We start from the raw sequence: 15,897 nt of genomic DNA on the forward strand, positions 1-15,897 counted from the left end.
ACAGATTCTGCAAACTCTCTGTGGGACTAACTGTTGGTTTTGCTGTGGTGGAGAAGGTTGAGCTTGCTGAACTTGTTGTTGATTCAATTGCATCTGCTTCAGCAAGTTGGTCATTTCGCCGATACTCTGAGTTAGAGCAGCAGTCTCTCTGCTAGAGGATACTTCTACAACGGCTTTTGAACGGTCTTGTTTCTGCCTGTGATTTCGAGTAGATTCGGCTAAGTCGTTGATCAATTGCCATGCCTCATCAGTGGTCTTGTACTTTTTCATAGACCCATTGCTAGCACTTTCCAATGTGGTCTTATCTTGGGGCCTCATGCCCTGTGTGACATAACCGAGTAACACTATCTTGTCAATCATATGGTGGGGGCATGCTTCCAGAAGATTATTGAAGCGCTCCCAGTATTCATAGACAGTCTCAGATTTATCCTGAACAATCATGGAAATGTCTTTCCTCAGTTTATCAGTAACTTCAGCTGGAAAGAATTTTTCCAAGAATTCTCTTCTCAATGTATCCCAGTTGGATACAGTTGCTGCTGGTTGAGTGTAGTACTACTCTCTTGCCTTCCCCTCAAGAGAAAACGGGAAAGCTTTCAGCAAAATTGAAGTTTCATCTGTACCATCATGCCTGACAGTAGAACAGGCTGCTTGGAAATCTCTCAGGTGCTTGATAGGCTCTTGAGCAGGCAAGCCATGAAACTTGGGCATCAAATTGAGCAGTGCGGTCTTTATTTCAAAGTCTGTAGCCACCGCTGGGTGATGCGCTTGAAATGGTTGCATTGTAAAATCAGGGGCTCCAACCTCCTGGATAGTAACTCTCCTAGCTGCTGCCATGTTACCTGCACGTAAATCAACCAAATCAGTAGAACAGGGGCTGGTTTCTTTTTCAAGTGACGTTTCAGATCCGTCCTCTGAGAGGACTAACCGACGCCGAGTTTGCCTTATTCGTGAAATAGTTCTTTCAATCTCAGGATCGAATACTGGCAAGCTTGGATCAGGAAGTGAACGCGTCATCTAACGAAAGAAACAAGCAGCTCATAGTAGCAAAATAAAATAAAATGCAAATAAATAAAATCCAATCAATAACTTTAGCACTCTATTGCAACTCCCCGGCAACGGCGCCAAAAATTGACGTGGCGGAAATTGGTGATTCAAGAATTGTTATAAAATATGCATTGCAAGTATAGTTCTTAACCAACCAGAAATCTGCTTATCAATTTAGAAGGGTTGTCACAAAAATTAAAATTAAAATACTGGGAGTATAAATCCCAGGTCGTCTCCCAACGAGTTGCAGAAAGGTGTGCTATTTTATTAATCAGATATTTTCAAAAAGAGTTTGAGTTGAATAAACAGGAAATTAAATTGGGGAAATTAAGTAATTTAAATAAAAGCCTTGACTGGGAGTAGATTAGTTGGAAGCCCTATTCTTGTTGCAGTACTCTCAAGATTAATTGATAATTGAAGGTTGTTCTGTTTAGTTATCCCTTACTAGGTAAGGGAAAGTCAAAAAAGTTCGAATGTTGTTTCTATTCACAAGTCCCAATCTGCTTACTTGGAAGGATTGGCGTTAGTGACTAGATGGCAATCCAACAATAAACCCAATTACAATTTCTCTTTTGAGCATTCCAACTCAAGGGTTCCTTTCAATCAACTCCCCATCAAGTTAGGGAACTACTCGCTCATTGTGAATGTAGAACTCATAACATAGGAAAGGGAATTAAAGAAAGACATAATAAATAAAACTCAAAGGAATCAATTAAAAATAAAAGAAACTCTTGTATTGATAAATTCTAAAATAATCTAATAGTAAAATTGAGTAAATTAAAGGACATGAAAGAGTAAAGCCAAGTAAAGAAAATGAACTAGAATGACGAAGTCTTGATGAGGTAATAACTCTTCTCAATATCCCAATGCAAAGAGCAATATAAATAAAAATCCTAAGAACTATGAATGTGTAGAGAGAAAACCTAGGGGAAAAGTAAAACTAGATCTAAAAACTAAAAACTATGTAGAATGAATGTTGTTTTGGTTTCTGCATGTTCTTTGGCTCTAGTCTGCTTTTCTGGGCCGAAAACTGGGTCAAAACAGGGCCCAAAATCGCCCCCAGTGAATTCTACAGATTAAGTAGATCGCGCACGTCCCGCGATCGCGTCATTCATGTGGACGCGTCATTCGGCGTTTTGCTTTGCCACGCGAGCGCGTTGTCCACGCCTCCGCGTCACTTGTGCTATTTCCTCTCTTCCGCGCAGTCGCGTGAGCCATGTGGCTGCATCACTTCTCGCTGGTCATCTCCTTAATTTCTTGTGTTCCTTCCATTTTTGCAAGCTTCCTTACCAATCTCCAACTCATTCATGCCCTATAAAGCCTGAAACACTTAACACACAGATCACGACATCGAATGGAATAAAGGAGAATTAAAATACATAATTAAAAGTCTCTAGGAAGCAAGTTTTCCATCATGTAATAATTTTAGGAAGGAAATATAAATGCATGCTAATCATATGAATAAGTGGGTAAAGATCATGATAAAACCACACAATTAAACACATTATAAACCATAAAATAGTGGTTTATCACTCTTTTATGTCTTTTTTCAAAGCCGCCCCAATATTTGTTGTTTTATCTAGGATATCTCCGATCTGGACTTCCTCAATCTCGCCCTCAGGCTGTGGACGAAGTTCCTCCCGACCTCGTACTCCCCCTAGTTCGATAGTGTTGATTTCTTCTCCTTTGCCTCTAAGGTTCAGACTTTCGTGCAATCTTTTTGTCTCCTTTAATCGTGGCGATCCCTTCTGGAGTTGGAAACTTCATGCATAGATGTAGAGTTGGGAACTTCACATTGACCACGATGTAGTCTATGTTGAGTGTCCTTGATCGGATTCCCTTTCCAAAGGTTGTGTGTAGTGAGATATATCCAAGTGGTTGGATTGGAGTGTCCCCTAGTCCAAACAAGTTGTTCGGATATGCTCTGAGCTCTTTTTCATGTAAGTTGAGTTTGTCGAAGGCGGATTTAAACAAGATATCCGTCGAGCATCCTTGGTCCACCAGTGTACGGTGGAGATTGGCATTGGCCAATATGATGGTAATGACCATGGGATCATCATGTCCCAAAATGAGACCTGCGGCGTCTTCCTGGGTAAAAGTAATAGTAGGGAGGTCGGGTGATCCTTCTCCTCCTCCAACGTGATATACTTCTTTAAGGTGCCTTTTGCGAGATGATTTGGAGATCCCTCCTTCTGTGAATCCTCCATTTATCATGTGAACGTGTCTCTCTGGGGTGCGGGTTGGTCATTCAGCTCGTCCGCCCTCTTCATCCCTTCTTATTTTTCTGGGTTCGTCCATTTTGTTGGCTAAGTACCGATCTAATCGCCCATCTCTTACCAATTTTTCTATGACATTCTTTAAGTCGAAGCACTCGTTTGTAGGATGTCCATAGATTCGATAGTATTCGCAGTATTCTGTCCGATTTCCCCCTTTTTTGCTTTTGATTGGATGAGGTGGTGGAATCTTCTCAGTATGGCATACTTCTCGGAAAACATACACAAGGGATACCCGGAGAGGGGTGTAATTGTGATATTTTTTAGTTTTTTCTCTATGCTGATCTTCTTTCTTTTTGGAGTCTTTGTCCTTATCCCGGGAAGGGTAGGGAAATCTGGGTTTCGAAGTCTCTCCTAGTCGAGAATTTTCTTCCATGTTGATATACTTCTCTACCCGTTCCTATACTTCGTTTAAAAATGTTGGGTGTTTCTTTGATATGGAGTGACTAAAAGGTCCTTCTCATAGGCCATTGATGAGACCCATTATGGTTGCTTCTGTTGGTAGGCTTTGTATGTCCAGGCATGCCTTGTTTAATCTTTCCATATAAGATCGGAGACTCTCCCTGTCACCTTGTTTGATTCCTAATAAGATTGGGGCGTGTTTAGCCTTGTCCTTCTGGATGGAGAATCCAGCAAGAAACTTTTTGGCTAGGTCGTCAAAATTTATGATGAATCTAGAAGGCAAACTGTCGAACCACTTAATTGCCGTCTTTGTCAAGGTAGTCGGGAAGGCTTTGCAACGAATAGCGTCTGATACGTCACTGAGATACATTCTGCTTCTGAAATTGCTGAGACGATGGCTTGGATCAGAGGTACCATTGTATGGGGTCATGTCGGGAACTTTCAAATCCTTCAGAACTTTAGCTTTCATGATTTCTTTGGTGAATGGATCTTGATCTTTGGAGGGTGTTCATACCCTGGGTCGAGCTGTCCAAACCGGGATGTTCAGTAGCAAAGTGACCGACCTCTTTAGGTCAAGCGGACCGACTTCTTCACAAAGAACTCGGCCAAATCGATAGGAAAGCCCAAAGAAGGGTCCAACTCAAGGAATACGACCCAGATCCAGAGGCAGCCCACGCCTATAGAGATAAGGGCGGTTCCATGGAAGATAAGGTGACCTCACACAAAGATAAGATAAGATAACTAACTTATCTTATCTAAAAAGGTCACTCCTCATCATTATAAATAAACTGGAGCACCCAGGTATAACTCATACTCTGATTCTACTAAAAACCTGTTTAATACCCATGCTAACTTAAGCATCGGAGTCTCTTGCAGGTTCCCCCACCCTCCGGTGACGAAGGATCAGCAGTGCAGCCAGTCCAACAAGTCGGACACAACAGCTCCGGCCGCCACCAACCGGCCGGACACGTCATCTCTGACCAGTACAGAAGATCTCATCCGAGATCGACCTACAGTTTCAGGTAACCCTCAGAACATTGGCGCCATTGCTGGGGACCTAGAAGTCATCCCAACACCATGGCGGACGGTCATGATAACGACCACGATTCAGATCCAGAAAATAGAACACCGCACAAGAACACTGACACTACGCTAAAGGATACTCCGGAATCCAACGGGAACAAAAACTCATCAAATCCGGGGGTAATAGAAGCACTTCAAGACCGCTTAAAGCAACTTGAAAAAGAAACCCAACAACAACGAGAGGTCGGGAAGGATCTACAAAGAGAGGTATGACGACGTCGATAATTGGAAGATAAACTACTGCAATTAGAAGCCGATCTCAAATTAAAAGCTCCTCGGACCACTCCTAAGGAAAATTCACGCAAAGAACAAGATCCCTTCACCAGGGAAATCAGGAAAACCAAAATTCCAAAAGACTTCAAACTCCCGGATATGATTTTGTATGATGGCACCACAGATCCCAACCATCATCTCAGCAATTTTAGAAGCAGAATGTACCTCACCGATGCCTCAGATACCGTTCGCTACAAAGCTTTTCCAACAACTCTCACGAAGACAGCAATCAGATGGTTCGACAACCTACCTCCAAAGTCCATCTTAAACTTTGACGACCTGGCCAAAAAATTCCTAGCCAGATTCTCCATCCAGAAAGATAAGGCCAAGCACGCCCCCAATTTACTGGGGATCAAGCAAGGAGATCGGGAGAGCCTCCGTAACTACATGGAAAGATTTAACAAAACATGCATGGACATATAAAGCTTGCCAACAGAGGCCGCCATCATGGGACTCATCAATGGCCTACGAGAAGGACTTTTTAGCCAATCCATATCAAAGAAGTACCCTACTTCCTTAGACGAATTGCAGGAGCGAGCAGAAAAATACATCAACATGGAAGAAAACGCTCGGTTGGGAGAAACCTCAAAATCCGGGGTCCCCTGCCGAGATAAAGACAAGGAATCCAAAAGGAAAAAATATCGACAAGGGGAAAAAATAAAAAAATACCACAATTACACCCCTCTCAGGGCATCCCTAGTCGACGTATACAAAGAAGTCTGCCATACGGAGAAAATACCCCCAGCTCGGCCACTCAAAGGCAAAAGAGGAGGAGGAAACCAGAATGAATATTGCGAATATCATCGAGTGCGAGGGAACTCCACCAACGAGTGCTTCGATCTAAAGAACATCATAGAAAAATTAGTGAGGGAAGGAAAACTAGATCAATTTCTAGCCACCCGAGATGATGACCAAAGAAAGAGACGAAGGGACGAAGATATCAGACGAACCGCGCGATCACCTCGTACACCGGAAAAATATGTCCACATGATACACGGCGGATTTGCAGGGGAGGAATCTCCAAATCATCTCGCAAAAGATATCTCAAAGAAGTATATCATGTCGATGGAAAGGAGGAAGCACCTGACATCCCTGCAATCATCTCGGGACACGACGACCCCATGGTCATCACCATCATACTAGCAAACGCCAACCTTCACCGCACATTAATAGACCAAGGGAGCTACGCCGACATCTTATTCAAAACTGCCTTCGACAAGCTCGGCCTAGAAGACAAGGAGCTTAGGGCATACCCGAACAGTCTATTCGGATTGGGAGATATCCCGGTACAACCACTGGGATACGTATCACTACATACAACCTTCGGAAAAGGGAACCAATCCAGGACACTCAAAATAGACTACATTGTGGTCGACGTGAGTTCAGCCTACAATGCTCATATAGGTCGGACAACACTAAATCAACTCAGTGCAATAGTCTCGACTCCACATCTATGCATGAAATTCTCAACAACAGAGGGGATAGCCACAATAAAAGCAGATCAAATGATGGCACGCCGCTGTTATAACGAAAGTCTAAACCTCAGAGGCAGAGGAGAAGAGTTTCATACAATTGAGCTTGGCGGAGTTCAGAGACGAGAAGAACTCCGTCCGTAGCCAGAAGTTGAGATAGAAAAGGTTCAGATCGGAGACACCTCGGACAAAACGACTAATATCGGCACGATCCTGAGAGGAGACTCAAAAGAATTACTGGTACAATTCTTACAAGATAATGTCGATCTCTTCACATGGAAAGCCGCAGACATGCCAGGCATAGACCCCAAGCTGATGTGCCACAAGTTGGCGGTCTATCCAGGATCTCGGTCGGTACAGCAAAGACGAAGAAAACTTGGGCTAGAGCGATACCAAGCTGTGGAAGAACAGGTACAAGCATTACTGGAGGCAGGATTCATATGAGAAGTCAAGTACCCACTATGGCTAGCCAACGTCGTCTTGGTGAGAAAATCAAATGGGAAGTGGCGAATGTGCACCGATTACACCGATCTCAACAAAGCCTGCCCAAAAGATCCTTACCCACTCCCAGGTATCGACGCTCTAGTAGATGCTTCCTCCGGATATAGATACCTCTCGTTTATGGACGCATACTCAGGATACAACCAAATCTCCATGTATCCACCAGATCAAGAAAAGACCTCGTTTTTAACGCCGAAAGCGAACTACTGCTACATTGTGATGCTTTTCGGTCTCGAAAATGCGGGAGCTACTTATCAAAGGCTAATGAATAAAGTCTTCTCAGATCACATCGGGAAAATCATGGAAGTCTGTGTGGATGACATGTTGATAAAGATCCAAATTGAAGAGACATTATTGTCCGACCTGGCTCAAGTGTTTCACACTATAAGGAAGCATGACATGCGACTCAATCCCATAAAATGCACCTTTGCAGTAGAAGCGAGAAAATTTTTGGGTTTCATGCTCACACAAAGAGGAATTGAAGCAAATCCGGATAAATGTCAAGCCATACTCAACATGAAAAGCCCAACCTGTGTCAAAGAAGTACAGCTACTCAACGGGAGATTGGCCGCCCTATCCAGGTTCTTAGCGGGATCAGCGATAAGATCTCTCCCCTTCTATGCTACTTTAAGGAATGGACAACAGAATGTGAACAAGCCTTCCAAGACTTTAAGGAATTCTTAGGACAGCCACCTATCCTATCTCGGTCACGAAAAGGAGAACCGCTCATATTATATATCGCAGTAGGAAGCCGGGCAATAGCCTCAGCACTAGTAAGAGAAGATGAAAGTAGGCAACAACCCGTCTACTTCATTAGTAAAGCGCTACAGGAATCCGAGTTGAACTACCAGAAAATAAAAAATTTTGCCTATACTCTCATTCTAACATCTCGATGACTTCGCCCCGTACTTCCAGGCTCACACAATTAAGGTTCGAACTAACCAGCCCATAAAAAGAATATTGCAGAAAACAGATTTAGCAGGCAGAATTTTACAATGGGCAGTCGAGTTATCCGAGTTTGACCTCCAATATGAAGCTCGGACGGTCATCAAATAACAATATCTGGCCGACTTCATCGCAGAATTCACAGATGCCCTAGAAATCCCCACAGAATGGAATCTCTATGTGGACGGTTCTTCAAATAAGACTGGAAGCGGCGCATGTGTGATAATAGAAAGCAACCAAGGAACCCAAGTTGAGCTCTCCCTCAAGTTCGGGTTCCCGACCTCAAATAATTAGGCAGAATATGAAGCGTTATTAGCTAGTTTGAAGCTGGCTAAAGAGGTTGGAGCTCAAAAACTCAACATTTACAGCGATTCACAAGTAGTCAACTTCACAGATAATAGGGAGTTACCAAGCCAAAGATCCCACCATGAAAAAGCATTTGGATAAAACCAAGGAACAGCTCGGACAACTCAGGGAATGTAAGATCTGCCACATACCCCGCGAACAAAATGCTCGAGCTGACGCACTCTCGAAACTAGCCAGCACCAAACCAGGGGGCAACAATAGAAGCCTCATTCAGGAAATGCTACAGAACCCGTCAATCTCGGAAGAGGAAAAAGTCCTAGCCATAACAAATCAGGACCAAGGATGGATGACACCCATAATTAACTACCTCAAAGCAGAAACACTCCCCACAAAAGAAAAGGAGGCAAAGAGGTTAAAAAGGGAGGCATAGTACTACACTATCATAAACAACATCCTGTACAAAAGAGGGATCTCAATACCATTACTAACATGCATGCCGACCTCCAACACAAAGGAAGTGCTAGAAGAAGTACACGGCGCCATTTGCGGCAATCATCTCGGAGCACGAGCTCTCACTAAAAAAGTACTCCGAGCGGGATTTTATTTGCCAACTCTACAGAAAGAAGCTACAGAATTTGTAAAGACATGTCCACCGTGTCAGAAACATGCCAACTTTCACATCGCCCCGCCAGAAGAGCTCATCAGCGTAACTTCGCCTTGGCCGTTTGCAAAATGGGGACTTGATCTTCTCGGACCCTTCCCCAGGGATTAGGACAAGTTAAATTCCTCATAGTAGGGGTAGACTATTTCACAAAGTGGATCGAGGCAGAGCCCCTAGCCAACGCCACTGCTCAAAGAAGACGGAAATTCCTATATAGAAACATTGTCACAAGGTTCGGGGTTCCACACTCCATCACCACAGACAATGGCACTCAATTCACAGATGCAGGCTTCAGAAAATTAGTAGCCAGCTTGAACATAAAGCACCAGTACACCTCTGTGGAACATCCGCAAGCCAATGGACGGGCTGAAGCTGCCAACAAAGTCATATTGGCCGAGTTAAAACGGAGATTACAGGACGCAAAGGGAGCTTGGGCAGAAGAGCTTCCACAAGTTCTATGGGCGTATCAAACGACGCCACACTCCACCACAAAGGAATCCCCCTTCCGGTTAGTATACGGAATAGAGGCAATGATCCCAGTAGAGATTGAGGAAGGATCGCCTAGAGTGGTTCATTACAATGAGGGAGCAAACTCCCAACTTCAGAGGGAAGAGCTCGACCTACTACCTGAAATCCAAGAAAGAGCTCGGATCAGGGAAGAAGCACTAAAACGTCGAATGGCTTCCAGATATAATCAAAGGGTAGTGCCGAGAAGTTTCACAGAGAATGATCTCATCCTAATCCAAAATGATATTGGGACTACTCGACCAGGAGAAGGAAAGTTGGCAGCAAACTGGAAAGGACCCTACCTAGTTGTAGAAGTACTTGGGAAGGGCTACTACAGATTGTCCGAACTCAATGGACAAGAGCTTCCCAGATCATGGCACGCCTGCAACCTAAAAAGGTACTACAGCTAGAAAAGGTAAAAGATCTCACTATTGGATGCACTCTTTTTCCTGAAAAGGTTTTTTAATGAGGTACCAAGTTGAGACTCAGACACTATCCGACTTAAAGGGATGAAAAATTCCCACATGTATATATTTGCACTTTCCTTTGAATAAAACATATTTTAGATATTCTACAAGTTTTCAAGACGCATTAATCTGAAGCATTCATCGTCCGATTATAAAGCAACAGATCGGCAGAAAGTGAAAAACAATTTCACTGCACGATCACGATAAAGACAATCGTCCGATAAAGGTGAAAACGCGATTCACCTAAAAGATGGTCTAAGGATAGCAACCACCTTCTACAAATTGGCAAAGATGAACACAGAATAATGTAAGAAGTTATCAAAAGTGATCTGGAAAAAGAACCTGACGAGGTCTTATGGATTGCTAAATAACAACTTAAAGACTGGCCGACATTAAGAAGTCGGACCAAGTCAACCCAAGTTATAAGTAAACCCTAGAAAGAGGTCTGGCCAACCCTATTAAAGAGGATTACTTTAACTTAGAAGGGCCCAACTTGACAAATTCAGCCCAAAATGAAAAAGTTATAAAAGTAGTCCCTGAAAGAGACCTGACAAAGGTCCAAAAAAGAGGACTACAAAAATAACTTAGAAGAGATCGACATAACGAAGTCGGTCTCCTGCAACAAACAAGTTATAAAAGTAATCCCTGAAAGAGATCTGACAAAGATCCAAGAAACAGGATTACAAAAATATCTTAGAAGAGATCGACATAACGAAGTCGGTCTCCTACAACAAACAAGTTATAAAAGTAATCCCTGAAAGAGATCTGACAAAGATCCAAGAAAGAGGATTACAAAAATAACTTAGAAGAAATCAACATAGCGAAGTCGGTCTCCTACAATAAACAAGTTATAAAAAGTAATCCCTGAAAGAGATCTGACAAAGATCCAAGAAAGAGGATTACAAAATAATCAAAAAAGATCGACATGCCGACGTCGATCAACTACGAAACTACTTGGAAAAGGACAAAGTCGGTCATACGACCTCCAAGTACAAAGCAGTTCAAAGAGGCTGAGCAACAAGGCTTCAACATTCTCGAAACATATAAAGAAGCTAAGATAGGCGCAAGCAAGCATGACATAAAATAACAAAGCTTCAGAATCAGACCCAAAAGCTCAGAAGCTACTCGTTGTGTTTTTCAAAATAATGGGTTGCTAAACAAGCAACCAGAAAGAGTGTCAGCAAAATAAACTAACCACGAAATAAAGAGTTTTAAAGCCCACAAGCCGGGCCAACTACACAAATATCCAAAATAAATCAGCTAAAGATTAGAAGACTTTTTAGCAGCATCAGTCTGAGGAGAAGGAGGGCTAGACTGGAGAGGAACAGCATCCACAGTACCATCTTCCCAGTTTAAGATCTGGCAGTCAGGATCAGAAGTGGGAGGGCCGACCTCGGCAGGAGGAACAGCAGGAGCTGACACCTTGGCAGAAGACACAGGGAGGGGACCGACATCATCATCATCCTCGTCATCAGGGACAATTCTACCATCCCTAACAACATTATCCAGGCTGAAGAGAGTAAGGTCGGCCTCGGGAGCAATAATCCAAACTTCTAATGAGATCTTCTGTACTGGTCGGAGATGACGTGTCCGAGGGTTACCTGAAACTGTAGGTCGATCTCGGATGAGATCTTCTGTACTGGTCGGAGATGACGTGTCCGGCCGGTTGGTGGCGGCCGGAGCTGTTGTGTCTGACTTGTTGGACTGGCTGCACTGCTGATCCTTCGTCACCGGAGGGTGGGGGGTACCTGCAAGAGACTCCGATGCTTAAGTTATCATGGGTATTAAACAGGTTTTTAGTAGAATCAGAGTATGAGTTATACCTGGGTGCTTGATGAGACGCAGAAGCTGGTGAATTAAAAATTATTAAAATGGTTACGTTGCAAGTATAGTTCTTAACTCACCGAAAATCTGCCTATCAATTTAGAAGTATGTCACAGAGAGTTTGAATTAAAAATTACTGGGAGTTTTAAGTCCCAGGTCGTCTCCCAACGAGTTGTAGAAAAGTGTGCTATCTTATTAATCAGATGTTTCAAGAAGTTGAGCTAAGTAAATTGGAATGTAAATTGAGGAAATTTAAATAATATGAATAAAAGCCTTGACTGGGAGTTGATTGGTTGGAATTTCTACTATTGATGGAGCGATTGTAAGATTAATTTATAATTAATGGTTGTTCTGTTTGGTTATCCTTTACTAGGTAAGGGAAAGTCAAACAAGTTGGAATGCCAGATCTGTTCACAAGTTGCAACCCACTTAGTTCAAAGGGATTGGCGTTGGTGACAGGATAACAATCCAACAATTAACCCAATTACAAATTTTCTTTCAATCCTTCCAACTCAAGAGTTCCTTTTTAATCAACTCCCCATCAAGTAAAGAAACTACCCACGCATTGTAAATGATAAATCCATAACACATGAAAGGGGACTAAAAGAAGACATGATTATTGGAATTGAGATTGAATTAAAAAGAAATAATCCTTGTATTAATTAATCATAAAAATATTCAAATAACAAAATTGAACAAAACAAGGAACATGGAAGAATAAAACCAAGTTGAGAAAACGAACTAGAATGATGAAGTCTTGATGAGGAAATAACTCTTCTCAATGTTCCAATGCTAAGACCAATTGAAAATTAAAATTCTAAAACCTAGAGAGAAAACCCTAAGAGAGTAAAACTAGATCTAAAAATTGTCTCTAATGAATGTGTTATTTGTTTCTACATGTTCTCTGACTCTAGTCTGCTGTTCCGAGCCGAAAACTGGGTCGAAATAGGGTCCAAAATTGCCCCCAACGAATTCTGCAGATTATGCAGATCGCACATGTCACACGATCGCGTCATCCATGCGGACGCGTCATTCGCATTTTTCCTCGCCACGCGTTCTCGCCGTCCACGCTACCGCGTCGCTCGGGTTTTCCAATCCGCGCGGCCGTGTGAACCATGCGGCCGCGTCGCTGCAATTTGCTCTCCTTCGCGCGGTCGCGTGAGCCATGCGACCGCGTCACTTCTCGCTGGTTATCTCCTCAAATTCTTGTGTTCCTTCCATTTTTGCTAGCTTCTTTTCCAATCTCCAACTCATTCATGCGCTATAAAGTCTGAAACACTTAACACACGAATTACGGCATCGAATGGAATAAAGGAGAATTAAAATTGAATAATTAAAGTCTCTAGGAAGCGGTTTTCAAACAGGTAATAAATTCCGGGAAGAAATTTAATATGCATGCTAATTTAATGAATAAGTGGGTAAGGATCATGATAAAACCACATAATTAAACACAATATAAACCATAAAATAGTGGTTTATCAACCTCCCCACACTTAAACATTAGCATGTCCTCATGCTTAATTGAAGGAGATAAGGAAATAAGTATGAACATGTAGAAACTCATGAAATGCAACGCAAACCTATATATATATATATATATATATATATATAAATAAATGCAACTATATGATTCTTGTCTACTTGATCAAAAGTAAATAAGCTCTTCAAAATAATTACAAATCAAATTCCACTAATTTTATCATTTCACAATAAAATGGATAAAAGTGCAAGAAGATAGCTCATGAAAGCAGGGAACTTGAAAATTCAAGCATTGAACCCTCACCGATAATGTATGTACGCTCTAATCTCTAGTGTATAGGGTGGTCACTCTATCCTTCTTTAATCATGCTTTCTAACTTTTGTTCTTCTCCTAACCAATCAACAATAGTTAATACACCAATGCAAACATCATGAGGTCTTTTCAAGGTTGTAATGGGGCTAAGGTATAGGTAGGGGTGTATATTTGGTCAAGTGAGCTAATAAATTGAATCTTTAATTAACCCAAGCTCTAACATAACTTGTATACACTTAATGTCATCTTTAAAGTTCATACCTAGCTACCCAAAATTCCCTTTTTCAATCCATACTCATGTATCAGCTTATATTTTGGTTCTATTATATGTGCACTGATCTTTGAATTCTGAATTTAACATTGGGGTAATTTTGTCCCCTTATTTATTGATTTTTCATTTTCTTTAAAAAGAAACAAAGCTTATCAATGCACATAGATTTTTCATTCTTATATTTTCACATGAGTAGGTATCCAAATTCCCCTTAAATTTTTATGACACATTCCCTTAACAACTTTTGTTCCCACAATTTCCCATACTTAACTAGCACACACAATTCTATCTTATACTAACCAAAGATTCAAATTGGGATATACAATTATTTTTCGGCTTAAGGTTAGTAATGTGGTAAAATATTGAACAAATGGGAATTAAAGGCTCAAAGTGGTTAACAAAGGTAATTGAAAAGGGTAGGCTTAATTTGGATGAGTGAGTTTAAACAAATAATGGCCTCAATCATGTGCAAGCATGCAAATATAATAACTATTGGACATATAAGATAAAACAAAATATAGATTACAATCATAGAGAAGTAAACACACAAGAATGAAATAATTATGGTTAAATAATGTAACCATTCATAAAGGCTCAAATCTTTCACATGTTGTGTGTTCTTTAACTCAAATATCATGTTCCAAATACAACTCAAGCAAATTTATCATAAGAATATTTGAAAAATTAGTGAAATTTTGTTCCAAAGATAGATTTTTAAAAGAAACTTATTGTCTTTTCAATCAAGTAGAACATGCATGCAACTATCCTAACCTATGCAATTATTCTATTATATAAAGGAAAGAAAATATAACTAAAATATCCTAATTATTGGTGCTAGAGAAGAGAAATTACCTCCGGAAGTCAGGTACTAACCGACCTCCCCACACTTAAGGCTTTGCACCGTCCTCGGTGCCATCTGTCAGGAACAGCGGTGGGCTGGTAGCAGTATCTCCATAGTCGGGGCCGTCATGGCTCCCTGTGCTGGTAAAGGAAGTGGAGTCCGAGGTGTCTGAGTCTCTGAAGTGTCCCTTGAGTAGCTCCTTGAGGTGTTTGAATCGGCGCTCGTTACGGCGCTCTCTCATCTTAGCTTTCTGTTCTTATCGATCCAACCGTTCGATTATCTGCAGGAGCAATTTCTTAGTTGTAGATGCTTGTGGTGTTGAAGAAGGATTATCTTCAACTGGAGCAGTAGGAAGGCTTGTAGTGGCTGCTGAGAGTCTGAGGTATTTCCCGTTAGGGACATACTGATCATCCCGTGGAAGCATGGCTTTGGTGTCCCCAGCTCTGTAGGAGACTCTGGCTGTTGAGACAAGATCTGAGACCAAGGCAGGGAAAGGTAAGTTGCCCGTAATTTGTACGTGTTCCATAGCATTCCGGATATGTCTTGAGAGATTCAGAGGTTGGTCTGTAAGGATGCACCATAGTAGAACAGCCATGTCCGCAGTGACTCATGAGTGCTCGGAAAGACGTAATGGGACATGATCTGCGCCCATACGTGAGCCTCCAAGGTAAGTGCTGAAGCCAAGATTCCCTTAGGGCGGGTACGGTGGTATCCGTAGATCCAACAGCTGCCAGGTAATGCGATGACTCTGAGAACGGAGTCCCAGTCGAATTGGTATCTCTAGTGCTGAAGTGCGGCTTCTTGAAAAGCGTCCATTCCTGCTGGAATAGGGGGAAGACTCAGAGCTTGCTGAATGGCTTCTTCTGTGATGGGGACTTGCTTCTACTGGACATAAACAGACTGCAGGGTCGGCATGTAGAAGTTGGAGTAGAACTCAACTACCCAAGAAAGATTGACCTGCCTTGGCTGTCTCCGTAGGAAATCCCATTGTCTTCGCTCAATTTGCGGCTCAACAAAGGTGGCAATATTGGACGGGAGGATAAGAAGGTATTCATTGTTATAGTTCCTTTCTGCTAGGATAGGGAACATCTGCTCATAGTAGCGATTGGGAAATCGCGCAGTGTCCTTTGCGGGAAAGGCTTTCTCCTTTTCGTCAACCTTTATTATCCTCTTAACTCGTTTTGTTGAGGGCTTGACTGCGGTGGAAGAAGGCTCTGCCACTAATGCTCTTTTAG

The 15,897-nt window shown here is 42.1% G+C and overlaps 1 non-coding gene across 1 annotated transcript; it reads left to right on the forward strand.

The window, feature by feature from the left end:
• Positions 1-354: 354 nt before the first annotated feature.
• LOC112767509 (small nucleolar RNA R71) lies at positions 355-462 on the forward strand. The gene has a single exon (XR_003184951.1). It is a non-coding gene; the product is annotated as a small nucleolar RNA R71 (small nucleolar RNA).
• Positions 463-15,897: the final 15,435 nt, after the last annotated feature.

Source organism: Arachis hypogaea, chromosome 17 (assembly GCF_003086295.3).
Source record: "Arachis hypogaea cultivar Tifrunner chromosome 17, arahy.Tifrunner.gnm2.J5K5, whole genome shotgun sequence".
In the NCBI taxonomy this organism is placed as follows: domain Eukaryota; kingdom Viridiplantae; phylum Streptophyta; class Magnoliopsida; order Fabales; family Fabaceae; genus Arachis; species Arachis hypogaea.